This window comes from Mustela nigripes, chromosome 13 (assembly GCF_022355385.1).
Source record: "Mustela nigripes isolate SB6536 chromosome 13, MUSNIG.SB6536, whole genome shotgun sequence".
Taxonomy (NCBI): domain Eukaryota; kingdom Metazoa; phylum Chordata; class Mammalia; order Carnivora; family Mustelidae; genus Mustela; species Mustela nigripes.
Window position 1 is genome coordinate 9,200,968 of NC_081569.1, and position 22,880 is coordinate 9,223,847.

A 22,880-nucleotide genomic window follows, 5' to 3' on the forward strand; every position below is an offset into this window, starting at 1 on the left:
AGGGGCCCTGCAGTGGGAATGGGTTTGGCTTGTCTGACTGAGGCCTGGCAATGGGGTCCGGGGTTCCAGAGCAGAGCGAGGGAGGACAGAGAGGTAGGAGATGATGTGGGAGAGGTGGTCCGGGCCAGATCAGGTGAGGACAACATAAGGAGTCTGGCCTTCACTCTGAGATCCGAGGATTGTGAGGGGAGGACAGCCACAGCACATTCTGTCCTTAAGCTCCCTCTGGCTGCCGTGTTGAGAACGGACTCTGGGTGGCCAGAGGGGAAGGAGAGAGACGAGCCAGACAGAGGCTCTGATGACCCAGGGAAGAGATGACGGTAGTTCGGAGCAGCCTGGTGGCAGCCATGAATGTGATGTGACTGGCTGGCTCAAACTGGTCAAGGACTGTAGGCAGGTAAGGGAGCGTCTTACCTAGACTTTTTATATGAGCAAAAGACTGAGTTGCTGTAGAGTCAGCCCTGACAGGTTTTCTCTTTTTTTCTGCTTTGAAGGCAGGGGCATCCACTTCAAAGATGGCTATCCAGAATAAATACACCAGCAGCCACGACCCAGCTGGAGATACGAGCCAGGCCACCCCCACCCCCAGTGCTGCCCCTCCCCACCTCCGCCCCCTCCCCCCCAACACTGAAGCTCCTTTGTTTTGGAGATCTTGTTTGGTTTCAGTAACTGACCATTTGGGCCACTTCTTTTTTCTCTTCCTGCTCTTTAAATTCCAGCTTTTATGTTTGGAACTTATCAATAAAGAGTGAGCCCCATGAAACCCTAGGCTCCCCTATCCTGAATCCCAATAAACACAGAGCTGAAGGCATATATTTGCTTGCACTCTCTCTCTCTACCTGGAAACTCGCTATGTGGCCCCAAAGGTGCTATGTAAGATCTACGTTCTGCAAGTAATACATTTACAAAGTTTCCTGATGGGTATCTTGTGATCATAAGAGCCACAAGGGCCATTCCAGCCATAACACTGGATATTGACAGGAGGAGCAGGGTATGTTTTGCAGGGTAGTGTAGTAGGAGCTCAGTGGGGGCATGTTAGGGTGAGGTGCTCCTAGACATCCAAGCTGAGACATGGAATAAGCAGTTGTACCTGTGGGTCAGGAGTTATAGAGAAGTTGGGGTGGGAGTACAGATTTGGAATTTGCCAGAAACATAAGGCAGGGTCCTATATGAAATCGCCTGGAGTATGAATGCATGTAGAGAAGAGGTTTTAACTTCTGGAGGTGACTCCAATACGTGGTCATTTGGGAAGTGAGGAAGAGTTCAGCAGAGGAAACTGAAAAAGGAACATCCCAAGGGCAGAAGAACCAAGAGTTCAATCATCTATTAACAAGTTTGCATTTCATTTTGTGTTGCATCTCAGAATTTCTAAGACTTTAGATTCTAAGCCACCAGAAGACTGGACAGATGACAGCAACAGGAACAAAAGAAAAAGGTGTCGGCTGAACTGTCCATTGACATGAAGAACCTATTCCCTCTTTTTTTTTCTTGGTAAAAGAGCCCTGACTCTGTTTAGAGAGGCAGTACACCCTGCTTAAATGGAGCTAACATGGTTAGGAGGCACACATCTGGTCTTCTGCTCTATCCCTTCCTGCCTCTGAAATGTGGATGTTATGGCTGGAGTTCCAGCAGCCACCTTGGACCATGAGGCAACTGGAAAATGAAGCATTAAGTTTGGGGTGTTTCTACTGCTTGATAACTGTGGAGTCGCCAGCCGTGTTCTGGATGACTTAACTTCAGATTTATTTTGCATGAGCAAGAAACAAACTTCTGTCTTTTAAAAATTCATAGTTATTTTAGGTTTTCTGTCACATGTAGCAAAAGCTAATTCTAACTGATAGGAGATTTGTTCATAGGATTTCAAAACTGTGTAGACGACTTGTGAGAGGAAGCAAGGATTCAGTATGTCATAATCCCCGCTCTCCCAGAGCTTCCTGTGCAGTGGGGTGGACTAACAGGTCATAAGCGGGTCATTACAACACGGGGGTAGGGGCTGTGATGGTGGTTATGCTCCTGGGTCTAGAGTGAAGACTGAGACAGATGGCAAAGCAAGCTTCATCTCCTCTTTTCCTCACAAATCATATCTAAATTCAATAACTCAACACGTGTTCTTGGTCTGAATTTGTTCCACTGCCGGCATTTGATTTTAATATATTCCAGTACCTAATTTAAGCCGTGGAGTTGAGGAGGGGGGAAATGATAATGCAGACTCGATTTTAGATGCTTGGCACTTATAATATCTCAGAGAACCTGAATGGAATAATAAACAATGCTTATGAGCTTGCTAGGAATCCATTTTATATGCAGAGTTTCATCCAACCAACAATTATATAAATACTCTAGCTCTAGAAAATTGGTGGGATGCTAAAACTACAAATGTGATCTGTGTCATTTCCCTAATGGGCCAATTATTTTGATGCCTCCTTTTCCCCTTGGAGGCATCTTAACAGCACACTTGGCCAACTTCTTACTTCTGGCCAACACTGCTCTTAAATACCAGAACCCTCCTGTCTTAACTCTCTCCAGATCTCCAGAGACATAAACCTATATTGAGCACTTCCTAGGTGCCAGGCCCATATGCTCTCTTATTTAATCATACGCTTTCTTATTTAATCTTTACAGTAACCCTGCCATAAGTTCTAGAAACCTCAGAGTCAGGGCTCTTTTACCAGGAAGAATCTGACACGCAGCCTGAGCAATCTGCCTCCAGCCCTCTCCAGCTCCTGAGGGTAGAGGCAGGATTCAAATCCAGATCAGGTTTCCTCTGCTGTCCTCTCTCTCTGCACCATACAGTTTCCCCCAGATGTCTTCCCTGCTGTCACCTCACACCCTGAAGTCTCTTTTGTCCAGACAGGTCTTCCCAGCTCCCACCAGAGAAAATCCCACCCCCTCTTCCAAACCTTCTGGGTGCTCCCCTCCCCCTCCATAAACCTCAGATCTCCTAACAGTGTGACCTCTGCTTCCTGGGAATTCTCCCTGCCCCATAGCACTTGGGACTTTCTATATTTTACCGGGACTTTTCGTATCCTTAAGTAACCTATCTTATTTTCGATTTTCAGTCGAAGAGAAAAAAGACATTGATTGCACACTTAACCTTGTCGTAGGAGTTCTTGTCCTCTAAGCCCGAAAATAGGACTTTTTACCCGCCGTGTTACCGATGAAGAAGTCGGACACACAGTAATCTGAGGTCCTGGAATGAAATGCAAAACTAAAAGACAAGAAGTAGAAAATTATTGGCTCCCGTTGGGAAATTAGCATATGGCACAGGCGTCAATCAAACGTTTGTGGAGTGAATTAGCGAATGGACGAATGAATGAACGAACGAATGAATATTTGAAGACTGGCTTACATAAGAACTTAGTGAGAAATCTATGGATCGGAGAGCTGAAGAACCCTGAAAAATACATATTCCAAGTACTTAATAGGGTTTAGTGGCTGCAGAAAACCCCAAACATTGAAACAAACCCAGAATAAAACAAAAGGGCTTCCCTAACACTTTCCCAAGTAGAAGCGTGGTTCTGCACACCCCGTACAGAAGAGGCATTTGCAATCCACACAGTTCTCTCCTTCGGAAAGCTCTAGAACACCGGCGGGTTTTTGTTCCTAAACTTCGGCCGCGGGGGCGGGCGGGCGCCTGTCCCTTTAAGAATCTGGTCAAAGTCTTTTTCCTCTCCCCGCCCCGCCCCCTCGCGGAGCCGGCGCGGCCCGGGCGCCCACCCCCTTCCCCCCACTGCGGGCTGAACTACGGGTTCGGCCGACCATCCGTCACAGAGGCGCCGCTTCTGATTGGCTTCTCGCTGGGAAGGCGGGGCGGGAAGGCCTGAGAAACTAGTTTGTTGGCGGCGCCCGGGCTGTACCGCAGCGGCGGCGCGCTCCGGCTGTGGCGAGCCGGGGGAGGGGAGCGGCGGCGGCGGCGGCGGCGGCGGCGGCGGCGGCGGCGGCGGCGGCCCGGGCTGTGGAGCCTCGCGCGGGGCCTCTGAGCGCGGCGGCGGACCCGGGGTGACGAGCGCGGCGGGCGGCGGCGCCCCGAGCGGTGAGTGGCGGGGCCGGGCCGGGCTGGGAGGGGGACGCCGGCCTCGGGCGGGTCTAGCCGCGCGCCCCAGTCTCCGGGCTGGCACTTGTCACCGTCACCCCCTCCCCCGGGTGGGGGCCGGGGGTGCAGGGCCCTGCGCGCCCCGCCGTGGGAACCCCCGGCTGAGGGAGCCCCCGCGGTGGGGGCCTCGTGCCCCGGCAGCCGCGGCGCCGTCCTCGGGGCCCGGGACCGTCCCGACCGCCGCGGGGTCTCGGGGGCTGGAGTCGGGGACCATGGTGGGGTGGGAGGGGGCTGGCGTCGGCCACCTCGGCTCGGGTCCCCGCGCCTGCTCCCGCCCCGCGCGCGCCTGCGGATCCGGCGAGGGTCTTGGCGGAGAGTTCCCGGCGAGGGAATGAATTGTTTTGCAAATGGATGTTGCGCGCGGGAGCTACAACTCTTTCCCTCGGGAGCGGTTGATTCATTGAGTCCGCAGACTCTCTTTTTAAAAAATTACTATCGATCCTGGAAAGAGGAGGCTGCTTGTGTGTGAGGATGTGAGTGGCTGGGCTCCGCGCCCGGGCTGGGCGAAGTCCCCGCGCCCTGGACGCCGAGGGCCAGATGGCCGCCTGCCTCGTGCGGGGCGAGGGCCGGCTGGGGGAGTTAACCGGGGCAGCGTCCCCCGTCCCCGTGGCCCCGGCCGCCCACGCCCTGCCTGACGGGACCCCTCGTCTCCGCGTGGAGAGCTGTGAGCAGCGGAGCAGTGGTCACACGCTGCGAAGTCCCCCCACCTGCCCACCGAGGTGGCACCCCCCGGCAGGTCGGCAGGTCCGGAGGGAGCCTCCTCCAGCCTGGCAGCCCTCTTCCCCGCATCCTGCCCCGGCTCCTGGACCGCCTTTGGGCACGCCCCCCGGTTCCCTCTTTTCCTCCTCTAGTTGCTTGAGAAGCTTTTCCTTTCATAGACTGTACCCCTAGGGGCACCGTCCGTTTTTTTGTGCCATCGCTTCGAAGTCCCCAAGGTGCGTTTTCACCCTCTTTGTGCAAAGAAAAGTCTTTATAAAACCCGATCAAAGGGATTGGGGTGGAGGGCGACCCAGGCCCCCTGCAGTGTTAAGCTGGGCACTCTTGGGTCCTTCTGACTTGCTTTGAGCAGGAGAAAGGCTCCCGGAGCTTTGGCGGTCCCTGGTGAGCCAGGAGGGAGAATGTCAGGTGTCTGGGCCTTCTGGTCTCCACTCTGGCCATCTGAAGAGTGAAGTTGCCGTGCCACGGGGTGTGGGGGGAGTAGGGGGGAGGCAGGAACCAACCAACGCCCTCAACCCCGTTCTTATCATACACCAGACTACGGGGACAGTGATGTGGCATCAGGCCCTTTGGGACCCTTGACTTCTGTCTCCCCCCTCATAGGTGGGACTGATGCTCAGTGGGCCCGGGTGTGCTGTTAGGATTCCGAGGGACTATTGTTAAAGACTCGCATTTGGGGGTTGGGGGCAAGTGGGGAGTAGGACACAAGGTCCATTCCACCCTGGACAGACTTGGTATCCTTCTGAGACCAGTGGTCCTGGGGTTCCCAAGCTGTACCTGAGGAGGGTGATGGAGTCAGTCAGTCTTCTGGGCCCGGCAGCCCTCTTGGTCTTGAGTCATTCCGTTTGCCAGGAAGTGACTCCAGGGAGGTTGCTAGAAGGAGGTAGAGAGAAATGGTAGAAACCTTCATCCTGGGGCTGGGGCTGCAGCTGGATTTATGTTTGTGGTGCAGAGAGAGGGGCTGCAGGGGAGCTGCACACTCAGCGTCTGAGGCAGCCTCTGCAGCCCCTTCCTCCCTAAAAGCCTCTCAAACCTCTGGGCATCCAGTGTGGGCAGAGGAGAGCAGGAGGCCAGGGAAGATGACCCAGGCCTGGGACTTGGAGGTCTGCAGCAAAAGTGGGCTGGCTTCTTCCCTTCTACCAAGCTGTTGCTCCAGGGGGCTGGGGAGGGAGTAGTATTCAGTGAGCGGTTTGTTTATTCATTTGTTAATTGACTAATTGAGTCTACGTGGGGAGGGCCTTGATCAGGGCTCTGTACTCTGGGAGCTCCTAGACAAGGGTGTGCTGGCCCGCAGAGTGGGGCCTTGGCACATGGGCACACAGGTGTGCGCACAGTACCCCCCCACCCCTCGCAGTGATAGAGGCAGCAAGGGGAGCTGAGGGGAACGGGTGGCAAAGGCTTTTTGAAGCGATGATGCCTGGGCAAAGTAAAGATGAGAAGGGCATGGCAGAGCCCTGAGGCGGTGGCCTTCTCCCACCACCCACCTGCACTTCTCCCAGAAGCCAGTGCCTTGCAAGTTCAAGGCAGGTGCAGGTCTGGGAGAATGCAAATGGGAGGTGAGAGAGGGGGGGTTCATCTGAGACTGTGGAGTCAGCGGCCCCGGGAGTCTCCAGGAAGATGGATGCCTTCTCCAGCCTGGCTCAGCCTCTCTGCTCAGGGGGTCCTGGGAAAAGCCACCCCACCAGCCCCGAAGACCAGCCCGTCGTCTGAGCCTGCGTCCATCCGGACCAGCCTGCAGTGTGAATGTGGCCTGGCCAGGGAGGGGTGGACAGAACCTGCAGGAGGAAACAGAGTGGCCAGACGCAAATGAATTGGCTGGTTGAGATGCTGGTTTTCATCTAATGTGGTAAATTTCATAATTGAATTGCCTCCGGCAGCCAGAGCTATTGAAGCATTTTCCCAGCCAGAAAACACTTAGTTGGGACAGCTTGGGGGCAGGGGGTGGGGGCAGTATGTGTGCATCCACAGCTTTTACTCACCTCATCCCAGCAGGGCCTTCCCCTCTGTAATCTGGGTCTGCCTGCCCCTCCCCCCAACCCCCCCACCCCCCTCACTCCCCCCACACCCCCGCACCACACTGCACTGCAGCCTTCACAGCAGGTCCCAGCCTTGTTCCTGGACCACCTGGCCTCTGAGCACCAATGCCCCTGTCCCAGTCAAAAGGTCGGGAAAGCTGGTACCTGTCACCTGCAGGTGATGCTGACTCCAGGTCCCCGGGCTGTGGGGATGGGGATGGTGGGAGCAGAGAGAGAGCTCAGAGATGGGCGGGCTTCCTGTTCAGTCTCTTCTGCGCAAGGCTGGGGAAAACAGCTCGGGCTCAAGAACCAGACTTGGATTCAGATGCTGCTTGTGTATCTGTGATCTCTTGGGCCCCAGCCACCTCCACCCACCCTTTCCCCCTCCCTCTGGTGCCAGGAGACTCTGTTCTTTCTCACAGCTGAGCCTTTCCTTCTGAGCCCCGGCCATGCCTTTTGGAGGAACAAAGGTAGGCATATATGGCTCATTGACCTGTTCTTCAAAACACTGGGTCAGTAGTGAGAAACCCAGTTTCATTGGGAAATCTCACCCTATTTCCTCACCGTGGTCTCTGGCACCCCTGGGGTGTATACAAGGCTGGACCAGGCTGTCCGGCCGCACTGTTGTAATGGGACTGAGGTTCAAGACCAACTCCACCTCTTCCCCATCCTACGACAGTTGGAACTCCTGGAGCCTGTTTCAGAATGAATGCTTCAGTAGGGAGCTGAGAGTCCTCCTGTGCCTCTGTGTGTGTGATTTCATGTAGGTCCCCTTACCTCTCTATGGGCCTCAGCTTGTCTTCTTGAACATGTGTGGATGCTCTTCGGTGCAATGCTTCTGTTAGGTGTTTTGCTGTAAAATCCCAGAAGTTCTTACAGCCTCTGATGTCATGTAATTTTATAGGCTTGAGTTACTTGCCTAGCGTCTGGGGCAGGAAGAGATAGCAGCCAGTGGAGTGTGGTGGGGCAGATTAGAAATCAGGAGTCTAGACTTCCTGCTCTGCCTCTGCTGTGTGCTATGGGGCTCTGGGCAGGTTGCTTTCCCTCTCTGGGCCCTAATTTTTCCTCCTGGAGAACTAGAAGGGTATATAGTAGGCAAGCTCCTCAATTTTCTTTCCTTTCTTGGTGAGTGGAAACTGAGTCAGACTTTCCCAGTTTCCCAGGCCTCCCTTGGCTCCCTGCCTCTGTCCGCTGCCTTGGAGTCCAGGGCCTAGGTGTAAAGGTACTGGTGCCCATGGATGAGGGGCTAGTGACGCGAGAGGACTGGGTCAAAGAAGAAAAAATCTGGGCCCAGAGGAAGGTGGCAGATGCATGGCTTACTTCCCAAGGTTGCTCTGGCTGGTCCCAGGCAGGGGCCTGGGCAACAGGTGTGGGAGCACTTAGGCTGACACCTCTGTCCCAATCCCAAAATGGATGGGTTGGGATCTAGGCCATAGGTGTCCCTGGGGCCACTTCCAGGAAGAGAGATGGGCACAGATCTCCCAAGATTGGTAGGGATCGTGAGTGAGCCTAGGGGGACAGGAGGAGGACGCGAGGCTCCTACACATCAGACTTTGCCAAGGAGGCGCCTGCAAGACCAGTTGGATTGCTCTTCCCGCAAGAAGGCGGGGGCTGAGCTGGGCCGTGGGAGAACCGCATCTCTGTTGCCAGAGGGAGGACCACGTTCTCCTTGGGTGTCATTTCCCACCCACTTCTGCCTGCCAAGAAGATACCTTCTGCCGTCAGCCAATCCACCGGAGTAGGAGGCAGGGATAGGATGGAAACAAAAAGCCTTGTTTATTTTCTACCTGTTCTTGTTGGGCTCCCCAAGGAGAGGCTGACCACAGCTCAATCTAGGCTGAATGGAATTAATTTCCTAATTACGCTAAGAGGAGTCTTGCTCACCCAATTCTAGGATGAGCTGCCTGCCAGGTTTACAGGTGGCCAGGCCAGATTTGTCTGGGCAGGAGCGAGGGCCAAGAGACACAGGAGTTCTTTTTCTAGAAAGTCATTACATCCAGCATCCAGAGTTTGAGTTCTGTTGTGTGCTACCAGATTTGTGAGACCCTGGGCAGCAAGTCCCTTAACCTTTGCAGCCTCTGTTGTTCACAGCTTTGAAAAGGGTGGGGGGGAACCATACAGTTCCATTCATGCAGCAAGCCTTCGTTTGGCACCTTCTGAGTGGCTCATCCTGGACTAGAAACTAGGAAAAAGAAGTCAGGTTCAAAGAGAGTCGTTTCTTGGAAGGTCAGTCTCTGATATGTGAGGCAGACAGGTAGTTGTTGTGGCATACTGCTAAAAGAGTGAGTGGCATGGCAAGAGTCTGCCTCAGTCTCCCCGTTGGAGAGGTGAAGAAGTAGACTGTCCCTAGCATCTCCATTCCAGATGGGTCCAATGAATATTTTTTGCCATCTGTTCTCTACCAGGCTCTGGGATGCAGCAGAAGAAAGGCAAGATCCCCACCATCCTGGAGCCCCTATTCAACTGGGGCCAGATAGACAAAATAAATAGAGCTGCCATTAGGGCTGCTGGACGTGGATGGTCAAGGTGGGTGACCGAGGGGTCCTAAAGAAGGCTTCTCTGGGCCGGTGACCTTTGAGCGGAGACCTGTAAGACTGGACAGAGGCACCCCTGGGAAGATCTGAGGCAGAGCATTCGGGGCAGGGAACAAGCGAGTGTACAGACTGGGAACAGCGTGGGCCGAGGCGGGGACCTGGCTAGAGATAGTGGCAGCCAGCACTCACTGTAATCTTCTGATTCCTAGGGGGGCCAAGGAAAACGCGTCCCTTTAAGCTGATTAATTGTTTCCTTTAACTTGGGTAACACTTCAGTAGATTCCCTTTATAAACGCACAATGAGAGATAAAATGCAGTGTGGCCTGGAAAGTCCCCTGTGTCCTTGGTATCTGTCAGCGGTTTGGCGCACCCCCTTCTGGCCACCCTTCTTCTGTGTTTCTGTCCACAGCTTCTGTGGCCCAGTGTGTGGTGACACTCCTGTCCATCCTAGAGCTGCACGACACTCCGCGTGGGCCAGTCACTGGCTTCCATCTCAGCCTCTCCGAACATTAGGTCCTGTCTGACCACCTCCCCACCCCTTCGTACAGTCCATAAAGTCCAGTGTGTCCTGGATCGTGCATATTTCTGATTTTTAAATGTTTATTGTCAAAGCCAAATGCCTTTCCCAAGACTCAGGCAGGCCACTCAGCCACCGATGGTGTCTGGGGGCCCATTTACCCACATCCTCACCCATACTCGATAATTCTTGATATTATCCACGTTTTCACTTTTAGCTCCTGTGATGGGGGGTGCAGGTGTGGGTAGGTAAAGATCTCATCATTTCTTTAAAACAAGCAAACAAACAAACAAAAAAATTCCAGTTCATACAGGCTTCCTCTTTGTTTTCATCCATCTTTGTTTTATCCAGAATGTCGAGGTTTAGCAGTTGCTGGCTCTGCCTCTCACTGGTCTCCTGACCTCCAGCGCAGCTTCATCTGTGAAATGAGGCCCTTTCAGTCCCTGCCCTGCCCCCTGTCAGGCTACTGTGCGTTGCTTGTGGCGCATGGGAAACATTCCTGAAAGTTCATTTTATGCTGAAAAGTTCTGCAGACATCATGGGTTTTACTAGCGAGAGCCAGATATTTGAAGCCCAGAACATGTGAGTGAACCCGAGTGTTTCTGAATAGCCAGTGTGTCTAGGGGAGGGACTGGGGTGGCTTTAGGTGGGACATCTGCCTGGCATCCCTCACGTGTCCTGAGATGTCAGAGGGCTAGCCAAGTGGTAAGTTTCTCCCTGTCTGACCTGCAGGAATGAAGGAAGGAGCCAGAAGGGTTGAGAAAGATCTCTAGCCTTCCCATAAAAAGGCTCTGAAAGGGACATTGGTCATCACAGGCTGATTCCCTTTTTCTCTGCTGGCCAGGGCTCCTAGAACTTTACAGATTCCCATGTTAATTACTTTGGGGGCCCTTGTCTGTTTTCCTGTAAGAGGAGGCTTTAAAACAAGCAAGAGATCGACAAAAGGGCCCATGTATTTGATTTGGAGACAGAAGGATAGCAAAGGTTTGGAGATTGGTAGAGAAGCAAAGGAGGAGTCTGGGACCTCAGAAAACCACTCCCGTGTGATTCCTGGGTGGCATCAGGCCCTATGATGGGGGACTCAGGGGGGCTGGCAGCTCTGTGTCCTGGGCCACTGGAGGAATTCACAACTACCAGGATTCTGGTGCCTGGGGATACTTTAGCCTGACTCTCCTGTCATTCCCCGGGTGGACTCTAACAGCTCGCTCCCTTTACTCCAGGGGCAGTATTATCTAGCTGGCCTGAGCCCTGCCACCCTGGTGATGACTCAGACCTAAGCCCTACTGGAGACTTCTATCATCCCCCCAGCCCAGCCTGGTGAGGTCAGATGCTGGGGACAGAAGGCTCCAGAGAGGGAGATAGACAGACACCGGAGAGGATAACAAGGGGGCCACAGGACCCCCAAAGAGACTTGATAGGGGGCCTCTCCTCTCTGTAGTTCTGCAGTTAATGAGCAGGAGGAGAGGGGCTGGGGGCAGGTTTGTGCATTTCTCAGACATCCCCTGATGCTGAAGGTTGGGATTTTCAGGAAAGTTGCGAGGGGAGCATCTTGGGAGCTGATTTGAGGGTGGTTCACCCGGGGGCAGAGGCACAAGGGGCTACCTTCACTGGGTGCCACCTGCTGCCAGCCTGAGCCCAGCTCGCAGGCGTTTCCCGGAGCTAAGAGTGTGAGACCAGATCGCCAGGTTTCCTTTCAGGTCCTGACACGGGCTGGTGTAGTTGTGCTGCGGGAAGTCGCAGCTGCTATTTTTACCACTCCAAGTAGGACTTTTTATTGGAAGGTACAATTACAAGCAAAATGTCAGGGTTTAGTTGGCCAGCCAAGCCCTGAGAGGCTGCCGCAGGCTGAGGCGGGGGCCACGGCGTGGTCGGGTGGTGTGTAAAAAGCAAGACACTTTGCACGTGGACACGTACCTACCCTGGTCGCCGAGTTAGCTTCTCCTAACCGCTGGCAGTGTCTGGAGTTCTCCTCTAGGCCAAAAAGAGCCCCATGCCGGGTTTTGCCCAGATAATTGCACCTGGACCCCTTCTAACCGGTTGTCAAGGGACTGAAGCCAACCAGCTAAGCAATCCCATTCCCGAGTGCCCTGGAAGTTGACACTATGTTCAGTGAAATTATCGAGAGCCTTCTGTATGATGCCTGCACTGCTAAGTGGTAGAGTAGACGTGAGTCAGACAGTCCCGGCTCTCAAGCAGCACCTGTGAAATGATTAAAGATACAGAAGGTGTGAATGTTCCCCAGACCCTTTGAACAGGCACTTGGTATGCTTTTCCCCATATGCATGGTGGTTTGCGACCAAGCTGGGCTTCTGTTAGATCCTGTTGCTGCATAACAAATCACCACCAAAGTAGTGGGTTCAGCTGTATGTGTTTATTAGCTTATAGTGCTGGAGGGCAGAAGCCTGAGCTGGCTGCGCTGGGTTCTCTGCTTAGGGTCTTGGACCAGAAGTCCAAGGTCAAGGTATTAACTGAGCTCTTACCCTGAGGCCCTGGGGGCGAGTCTGTTTCCTGGCCATTCAGGTTGTTGGTGCAGTTGAGTTCCCCGTGGTTGCAGAACTGAGGTCCCCCATCCACTCTGGCGGTCATCTGGATGCTGATGTCAGCTCCTCGAAGCTGCCACATTTGGTGCCACATGGCCCCCTCCATCTCCAGACCCAAAACCAGGATATCAGATCCTCTCCTGCTGCAAATCTGTGGCATCCACTTCTGTGACCCTCCTGTAAAGGGCTCCTGTGATTAGGCCAGGCCCACCCAGGTAACCTCTTTGTTTCTAGGTCACCTGATCAGTTAGCACCATCATTAATTATATCTGCAGATTCCTTTGCCGCGTGGGTGACGTGGCAAGTGCACCATGTAGGTCACAGGAGTAAGGCCAGGCTGGAGGAAGGGGGACCGGCCATCTTTGCACGTTCCCACCATGGAGCTTATGCCACCAAGGGCTGTGACAACAGTAGCTTTCATGAATGGAGTGACTTGTGTGCTGCATTGTACTAAGCTCTTCCCCTGGATTCTCACCTTTAATTCCCACGACAGTACTTTGACATAGGGACCGTTATTTTCACCCCCATTTTCCAAATGAGAAGACTGAGGCTCAGGGAGTGTACGTATCTGGGGCCAGTCATACAGGTACAAACAGCAGAACTGGGATTTGGAGCTTAGAGCTTGCCGTCTCGTTAGTCGACCTCTCCTGTGTGATTCCTGCGATTTCTGGAACACCGTCCAGGAGGGTTGAGGATTTCTCTTTCCCGTCTAGCACTTAAAATATTCAAATATGAAACCTGTCAGTCATGTTGCAGATAATACAGCAGACGCCAGGAACCCCTTCCGTGGGTCTGACGGATGTCTGGATCTTTCTGATTCTTAGTCCAATGGATGTTGTGGTTAATCCACTTCCCTTCAGCCATTGACTAGCTTTGCATATACTCTAGGCAGCAAAAATGACACTGAATCCTGTCCTCTAGGAGTTGGAAATTAAAATAAGGGCACAGTGTACAATGACCTAAAGGAATAAAGAGTGCCAGTCAAGAAGCACCACAGTGCTACAGCAACGAGTCAACGGGTATGAGAACGCTAACTGCAGGGAACAAGACAAAAGTGTGTATTTACTCACCGCCATGTCCCCAGTACATATCACGGAGCCCTGCACATAGTAGGTGCTCAGATTCCTTATCGGGGTAATTTTTTGGGCATCTCGTGTGTGCAGGGCCGTCTGCATGCCAGCTGCCAAGTCCAGAGGGGCTGTGATGGTGAGTGAGGTCTCGGGGAGGAGTTGAGACTTGAGGGCAGAAAGGTCGGGGGGCGGGGGGGAGCTGGAAAGGCCAGCCTGTGCCTGAGTGCTTGGTGGCAGGGAGACGGGCCGTGGGGGGTGATGAAGCTGGAGTGGGTGACAGAGAGAACAAGGCTTGATGGCCAAACCTCGCTGAAGGCTTTTGGGCAGGAGAGACTGGTGGTCAGGAGCAAAGCATTTGGCCTCAGATTGCTGGGGGGAAAGGGGGACACGTTGGGGACAGGGGCCCTTCACAGCCAAGTGTGCAGTGGGGAAGGCCTCACCTTGTCTCCAGCGTAGGACTGGTGACACAAGGAACCCAGGAAGGAAGATTTAATGGAACTTGGTGGCCAAGCAATGTGCTAAAAGTGTATATATGAATGAGTTGCGATTTCTCGGCAACCATGTATTTGGCTATAAATATACACACATCTGTAATTTCAAGCGACCAAGAATTATCAGCTGCAAAGCCCAAAGGCAGCAGCCCATGCGTGGCCCCTGTAGTTTGCTGTCTGAGGTCCTGCCCAGTACAAAGTACCCAGATCTGTTATTTTGGGGAAGAATGAGGGGGTCCTGTGGTAAGAAAGCGGCTGGTAATGAGAGGAGGATCAGGGCAGGCCCAGGGCATGAGGGGAGGCCGGCCAGCCACAGGGTAGAAAGTGCTGGCCCTTGTGACCGCCCCTCCGTGCAAGCTGGGGAGGGGGCCAAGACCCACAGGGGCAGGTCATCTTGCCGTCACCCGCTCCATGCTTCCATAGTTTTCCTCTGAGTTCTTAACAAAAACATGGCTGATGTGGAAGGTCAGGGAGTTCTGTTAACCTGGTGTTGTCAGAGTGTGGTTAGGAGGATCCCAGAGCTTCTTCTAGGGGTCCCCAAGGTCAAAACTGTTTTCATGGCAACGCCAAGATATTATTTGCCTTTTTCACTAATCTCTCCGAGCACATGGCTTAGTGAGCTGATGTGTTCCGAGTGACCATTGCATGGTGTTACCAAAGCATGCATGGTGCTACCAAAGCATGCATGGTGCAAGATAGACCAGGAGACCGGAATGTCACAGAGTACAAAAGTTCACGGATTCAGGCTCAGGTTCTACATTGCCTAATCTGCAGGAGGCTACTGCTGTGCAGGCCTTGGTGAGGTATCAGAGAAGAATATCCTACATTATCTGAGAAGGCTCTTATAGTTTCCTTACTTTTCCGACAGCCCATTCCTATAAGGCTAGATTTCTTCGTATTCTTCAGTGAAAACATTTTACCACAAACATTTTGAGTGCACGGTGCTGCCCAGAGCCCCTGGGAGCTGGGTGCCGGGCCCTGAGGCCAGCTCTCTGCCTTAATTTCCCCCCAGTCTGCTGCGGTGGGTGTGGTGAGGTTCACACCCGTTTGACAAATGTGGAAACAAGGGCACTGACTGAGCATCTGAATTAGGTCCCACATCACGGCCGAGGCAGTAGCAGCACGAGGGGAGGCCCAGACTAACGGTGGCTCTTCTCCAGGCGGGGGCAGGTGGGGGACGCAGATGCCTGACAGAAAGCCCATGTCTGTCTCCAGGTCATCCGCTGTCCTCAGCAGCGGGCACCCTTCCGGCGGTACTAAGCCTGTCAGGGAGACACCCCTGCACATGCTTCCTTCTTTCCTAAAGACCAGGAGGGAAGGTGCAGGTTTGCTCCATGGGACCGGGGTACTCGAGGAATCAAGGGTTTTCATTTAAAGGACTATCTCCTGTTCAGCTGGACACAGCGTTTGTGGCATTTGTGGCCGGGAGGGTTCTTTGTCTTCATAAATAGCCCTCATTGTGCTCTTTGAGCAGGGACTTGGGAGCGGAATAGCTTTGAACACTGAAGATGGGTGCACAGTTTTTTAATCTTCTCTGGGCCTTAGTTGGCCCGTCTGTATGGCTGGGACCTTGAAGAAGTGGCTTAAGGATTGAGCGAGAGAATGCATTTAAAAGCAGCTGCCACAAAGTTTCATGCAGGGTTTTGGAAAAGTGATACTGTACCTGGCACAGAATTCAGTGCAGAGGGGTGGGCGTCTGCCCTGTTCCCACCAGCGACACTACTGTCCGCTGGTTTCTTACACAGCCTCCCAGAGGTAGTCTCTGCATACGCCCACAGCTATGTGTCGTGTCTGCATGTGTACAGAGGTCGTCTGGTTTCTAGAAGACGTAAAAGCCTCCCATCTGCAGTGCTTTTCATGGTAGCGTGGAAAGCCACCTGCTATATATATATATATATGCATAAATATATATATATATATATATGGCTGCGTAGTGTTATACTCTATGAATGAACCAAGGTTTATTTGACTAGGACTCTTAGTTATGAATATTGCGGTTTTTTTCCAGCCTTTTGCTTGCAGCCAAAAGTTCATGTGCAAATGGGACTGAGGGCAAGGTTCCCAGGCGTGGAAATGCTGGGACAGAGGGCACCTGCGTTTGTCATTTTGAAAGATATTCAGTTGTTCTCCAGCTACACTCCCCTGCTCCTGGCCCTCAGTGGGAAGAGAAAAGATAGAGCTTATATATTGGGCATTAGGAATTGAGGAGCATTCTGATACCTTTTTGACATTCACGCTGACAGCCTGGAGAGGAATGAACCAGGAGAAAGACCCACCATGAGCAAATAGCCAGTGCTTTACTCGGTGCTTTTGTTGGTTTTTTCCCCCAGTTCTAGTCTGCATATTCATTTCCCTCCAAAACTGTTGCTCCAGGTGGCTCATTGAAAATGATATCTAGGCCAGAGTGCTTTTAATGGCTCCATCTGTGGGGCTCTCAGAATCTTTTAAGGGACCAGACAGGAAAAGAGACCATCTCCCTCCGGGTTCCCACCCCCACCCCCTCATTTGCCAAGGGCTGGGCCAGTCCTTCTGAGGAGGGAGGAACCCAAGACCATGGTGCAGTGTTCGCTTTGGAGCGGGCTGTTCTCTCTGTCCTTCTTTGCTTCTCTCCGTCTCACTCTGGATAAGTGAGAGGAAACAAGTTATTTCAACAGATGGGTGAGCTTGAGTGTGGAGTTCTCTGTCCCCTCTCTGATTAGAGCACTGGTGTCCATTTCATTGGCATTGCTCCCAGCTGGAGGAACAGCTGGGCTTGCAGACTCCCAGCTTTGGGGGCCAGAGACAGTCTGGGTGGCCCCCGCTGAGCTGAGGGGCAGCGGGATGTGGTACCTTCTGTCTGTCCCGCCCTGATGAACTTGGTGCTATCTACACCACCATCCCCTTTAGCTGTAAGAAGGCACTTTGTTGCAGGGGCAGTTGAAGCGTGTGTAAACAGAACCTCTAGGATAAAAGGACATCGAGCATCTGTGAATCTTCTCCATAGATTTTTATCCCTAGAGGATACAGCAATTCAACATAAGCAAAAATGTTATTCTTCAGGTAAAAAGTTTTAAAACTGGATGAATGACCCAGATGGTCGTTGTATATTTCACAGACCTTGAAAGTTACATTTGGCAACCACAGAGACACTGGGCTGTTTGATAAGGGAGCCAGAGGCTGTGGATCCTATCGCCTGTAAGCAGCAGGCATTTAATTAACCTTGTTCAATAGTGAAGGAAGGATAGGAATTTGGAAACTATGTAAATAGGTGAAAACGATGTAAAATAGGGTTCCATAACTGCGACACTGTAAACTGTTTGGGGATAAAAGGGAAAAATAAGCCAAAGTGAAAACAGTTCCGCAGTGTTTCTTAACCTTATCACCTTCCCCCAAAACCGTTTTAGACCTTTTTTCCCCCAACTGTTTACTCCTCCCATAAATGTTAATACCAGATATACTGTAAGTCAGTGTGCTGTGTGTGTATCTGTGCTTTGTACATAAAAAGAACAAGTGGGGCGCCTGGTGGCTTAGTTGAGTGTCTGACTTCAGCTCAGGTCATGATCCTGGGGTCCTGAAATTGAGCCCCGCCTTGGGCTCCCTGCTCAGCGGGAGTCTGCTTCTCCCTCTGACCCTCCCCCTGCTCATGCTTTCTCTCTCTCTTTCAAATAAATAAAATCATTTTAAAAAAAAGAAAAGAGAGGGGCGCCTGGGTGGCTCAATGGGTTAAGCCGCTGCCTTCGGCTCAGGTCATGATCTCAGGGTCCTGGGATCGAGTCCCGCATCGAGCTCTCTGCTTCCCTCTCTCTCTCTGCCTGCCTCTCTGCCTACTTGTGATCTCTCTCTGTCAAATAAATAAATAAAATCTTAAAAAAAAAAAAAAAAAGAAAAAAGAAAAGAGAAAAGTGCACACCCAGGATTTTCATCCCCCAAGAACTAATTTTCACCCCTTAGGGCAGTGTCCTCAGCGATAACCACCCTATCCCCTTACCCTCAGGAAAATGCCTGCGTTCAGGGGTTGTAATTCTGGGGGATTTGTGTCTTTTGTATCTTTGGCTTCACCCTTAGATCGTCTTTTCAGTAAAAATGACTGGGTGTGTGCCTCTTGGCCTGTCTCATTTGATCTGTGGAACTCATGCCATGGGAAGACAGGGCTCTGGGCAGAGAATGGGGTGCTGACTGCCCAGAACTAAGGCTGCCCAGATGGTCCCTCCTGAGGGTCTGCTTCTCTCCTGAGCAAGATAGCTTCTCCTAAAACACAAAGCCTTGTGGTTGCGGAGCTGGCAAAATCCTTCCATTGTCTTAGAGCAGCTGGGCAAGACCTGGGAGACTGTCACATCCTTTCCCCGAGGCGGCCTTGCTCAGCTGGGTGTCCTCTCCTGAACAGGACCCACAAAATGACCCTAGAGACTGGAGGCCCCTTTGCAGTGCACAGGAGAAAAGTTAGTTCGTTACCCACATTGGATATCCTGGAGCCCGGAGGCTTCATTCTTTGCAAGTTGGCACTGCCCCGGGTGCACGGAAGCTAGTTGACGGGGTGGCTCCAAGGGGTAGACAGAGAAGGGAGTGTCTGGTGGCTGGAACCCCAGGCTGTGGCCCCAAGATCTCTGTCTGTTGGTGCCTGGGAAAAAGTGAGAGGGAGCTGCACCCTAAGCAGCCTCATGATGTTGGGTGGTGGGAACTCATCGCCCCAGATCCAGCCGGGGAGGTCCAGGTGGTGCGTGTATCTCGGGCCGCAGGGGGGAGGACGAGTTAGCGCAGAAGGCACGCAGAACACTGCCTACTGTGTAGCAAGTACTTGAGAACTGCGATGTACCGTTCTGGCCCTGAATCCCAGAGCTCCTGTGCTCGTGGACAGATGACAGAAATGGTGGGGCAGATGGCAGGAGTGCGCTTCGGGTGCTCACGGGTGAGTGCAGCCGGGGGCCTGGTTTTGGCCGATGAGATGGGAGCAGAAGGGCTACATGTCTTCAGGCCAAGAACGGGGTTGTCAGTGCTCACGTTCCAGAGCGCTCTCCCTTTTCCCATTGGCATACCGACTGGTGACACGGTGCTACTCTGTCCTCGGGGTCCCCAGGGCTGGCAGTGATGACAAGAACACTCTCACACTCCCCTACCCGCCACCACTGAGCTGTGATATGTGCGGCATGAGCAAGGGACAAACCTCAGTCCTCTGAAGCCGCTGACGTTTGGGGGTGTTTGTTGATGCGGTGTAACTCAGCCCACCCTGATTAGAGCGGACGGTCCCGGTCGCTTACGGGGATCGCAGCTTCTGGGGGAGAGGCCCAGCACAGCAGAGGCCCACTGTAGTCATGCATTTTGTCTGGTTCCCCTCCTGGCCGGAGTTCCCTGCTAAGGCTTTGCAATAAGTGTTGCTTCATCTTCCAGCAGGTTGCACAACTTGACCCCTTACCTCCTGTCCTGTGCCTCTTCTGGGAAGGCAGAGCCTGGTGCCCCGGGTAAGCCAGCGCTGCACAGCCCCAAGCCCTTCTTCCCCTGAGCAGCGTTTCCACACTGGTGGAGCTGGCAGCCATCTCTAATGCATCTGTCAACTGTAGTAAAAGCCCGCCGGCTTCCCGGCCAGCAGAGGCTGCAGTAGGCTGGAGCTTGGCTATCCGTCATGGATGCCAAAGAAGCTGGCCTTCCTCAAGTGCGCCTAACATTTGGGGGCATTAAGTGAAAAGGCTGTAAAACACATGGAAAAGGCACGGAAGCCTTTGCCCACCCTCTGGGTCTCCCAGGACCTCCCTTCCCCTTCCAGGCTTTGGCTGCAGGTGGACAGGTGGACCATGTGTAGAGAAGCCTTAGGACTCACTAACCCACCGGGGACACACCGTACGGGGAGCTGGGCATGTTTGAGAGGGTACAGTGGCACTGGATGTCCTGACCTCAGAACCGCAGGCGAGAGAACCAGGTTGTCCCACAGTGTGGTCTGCCAGAGATCTCCGAGTTGGCTGGGATTCTGCCCTATGGGGAGGTGAGCTCTGGGGCAGGCTGACCTGCTGTCTCCCTTTCATGTGGGCCATCTGAAGCAGGGTCATGTTGGTACCGCTGAAAGAGGAACCTGGTTGTAACCCAGTGCTGGATGAAACAACACCCTTACCCCTTCCCTGAGCCGTGCTCTGTTCTAGAACTGTCCCTGTGGCCAGGCCATTCCCCTGCAGGAGGAACGGGGGTGAGGCTGTGGGCTGGGGTGGGGCAAAGTTTCATCCAGCCAACTAACCACATTGAGCAGAAGGTGTATGTTACACAATTCTCCCCACTTTGCTGCAGGTTTGAGATCTTTCACAATAGAAATGGAAAACGAAATCGAAATAGAGACACAGCAAAAAAATCCAAATAGTTCTAATCCTTTGTGGTTTAATATAAAAACAGGGTATGTATAAGTTTTTGAATGTGTATAAAGGTTTATTTTTTTTAAAGAAAGGACTCTTGAGAGGTAGAGGCATTTAGGGAAAGGACCCTTTGTCTGATGATGCACTTGTATCTCGAATGATCTCGCCTCTAATTCAGTTACCGTGGTCATAGTGATTTTGCTTTCAATTAACAATTAGATCTGTGTGCTTTGCAAGGGTGCTTAGTTTGCTTTCTACTTGAAAAATGGAAGAATGGATACCCCTGCACCCTGTGTGCTCCCTGAGGTGCTTGGATCCCCAGATGTGGGGGTGGGTCAGGCGGGCACTTGAGCTGCCGGGTCACGTGGCCACCCCAAGATCCCTGCCTGGGAAGCGTGTTGCATCACACAGCCCAGCGCCCGTGCGGTGTTTCATAGCATTTAACTCCTTCGTTTTTACAGCTCCCAGAGATACCGAGATCTAGCCGGCTTGACATACACCTTTGGTGTTTTCTTCTGATTGCAAAAATATTACATAATAATAAAAAAAATAAAACAACTTATAAATGAATAGTAGTGCAAATTGCCTTAATCAAAGCAGAGGGCGGGGACGCTGGCTGGCTCTGTAGGATGCTACGCTGGCTCTGTACTCTTGATCTCAGGGTCGTGAGTTCAAGTCTCATGGTTGGCGTAGAAATACTTTAAAAAAAAAGGAAAAAAAAAGAAAGAAAAGAAAACCCAGACCAGAGGGTAGGGATAGAGTAAGGCTTAGGGGTGTCTTCTGTGTCCTTTGCTCAGTGACAGTGGTAACAAGGGGCAGTACTGAAACAGGCCATGGAGGGAGTGTGACCAGGCCACTTGAAATGCACATCATTTACTGTCTCAGTTGTCTCTCAGTTGTTCTCCGTGTCCCTCTGTGGTTGAAAAAAACAGACGCAGAGAGATGAATTAACTTTCCCAACAGTGCCCAGTAGTGGCTTCCTGGTCTTCAGCAGCCCCATTCTAAGCAGTGGCCTTGAGGAACTTTGATCTCTCCTCCCTCGGCTCTGTCACAGTTGTCTGTACATCAGGGGCAGAATCCCACCAGAGAAGCGTCTGCAAAGTACTGGCTGCCTCTCCCCGGGCGCGCTCCCATCCCGCTCACACGTTAGCCTTGGTGCGATGCGTGTGCTCTGTGGGCCTGAGAGGTCGTAGGAGCTCACCAGCTTGTTTTTTGGCCTTCAGCATCGCCTGGTATCCAGCAGGTGCTCAGTCAGGATTTGTCTTGGGCTTTGAGGTTGGGTGATGGGTGACCTTTGCGGTCACCGGGGTCCTGTGTCTGGTGCCCCGGTTCGGACTAGCTGGCTGGGCCCACCTGCTGCCGCTGGGCTACATGAGGCGAGTTCCTCGCGCGTGTGTCTGGCACATGGACTCAGGTGGCCAGATGGAGCGGGGAAAGCCGGGCCACCCTCCGCCCCGCAGGGCAGGCCAGCGCCGCATCATGGTGTGGTGGGCTCACATCGTCTGGCTTCCCCTCGAGTGAGCACTGCGAGAGACAGGGAGTGGAGGCCGCCAGGCTCTGAAGGTCTGGGCCCACCGGTCGGCCCAGGGTCCCTTTGGCTCCATTTGGTCATCCACAGTGCCACCGCGGAACCCGCTCAGATGCGAGGGGATGTGGACCCTACCCGTCAGTGGGAGCGGTGTCACAGTTTGTGGGCGTCTCTGGTCCTGCACCAGCCTCGCCTAGCTGTGCTCCTGACTGTGCCCCTGGTCCTTTCTCTTCCCTGAGTGTGGACCAGCCTTGTTTCTGCCTAACCTTTGTGTTTTCCCTTCCTGCACCCAGAGCCTTCCTTTCCCTGTCGTCACACCCTGGCTCTGACTCCTCACTGAAGCTTCAGCTCATATGTCCCCTCTTCACAGGGGCCTAAGTGACCCCGCTGTCTTGTCACTGCGGCCCACTGCTGTTTCGTTTTCCTCACTGACCTGTTCCCTCACTGCTGATCTCTCCGCCATCCCCACCCCAACTGCCGACTGCAGAGCACAGCCCCGTGGGGCAGGAGTCTGGCTCTGTCCGTCACCTCCTCCCACACCCCGCACGTGCGTGGCGCACGGGAATTGCTCGGGAATCTTAAGGCTGCTGAGTGAGTCGGAGCCACATTACCCACAACCCACCGCCCGGGCCCTGGGCTTCCCCACTCCCTCTGGCCTCCGGGGAACAGCAGGAGAATTCATCCTCATCTTGGGGAGCGTGCATTCCTGGATGGTAGAGGGAGGAGGGCAGGGGGTTCATGCTACAGCCAAATCAGTCAGGCCTTCTGGACAGTGGCCCAAACAGCAGGATTTGGGATTTTTTGGGGTTTTTTTGTTTTTTGTTTTTTGTTTTTAAAGATTTACTTACATATTTTAAAGAGAGCATGGGGGAGGGGGAGAGGCAGAGGGAGAGAGAACCCTCCAGCAGACCCCATGCTGAGCACAGAGCCCAACACAGAGCTCCATCTCAGGATCCTGAGATCAGGACCTGAGCCAAAATCAAGAGTCCAACTCAACCAACTGAGCCACCCAGGTGCCCCCCCACCCCCAACAGTAGTTTTGATCATCTTGTGGTGCATTTTTT

General features: G+C 53.1%; 1 protein-coding gene across 1 annotated transcript in view; it reads left to right on the forward strand.

Moving 5' to 3' along the window:
• Nucleotides 1–3,948: 3,948 nt before the first annotated feature.
• Nucleotides 3,949–22,880, forward strand: part of KLHL25 (kelch like family member 25) — a 34,343-nt gene continuing 15,411 nt past the window's right edge. The window contains exon 1 of the mRNA XM_059371613.1: nucleotides 3,949–4,033. The gene's annotated coding sequence lies outside the window, so the exon portion shown is untranslated. The remainder of the gene's footprint in view (nucleotides 4,034–22,880) is intronic.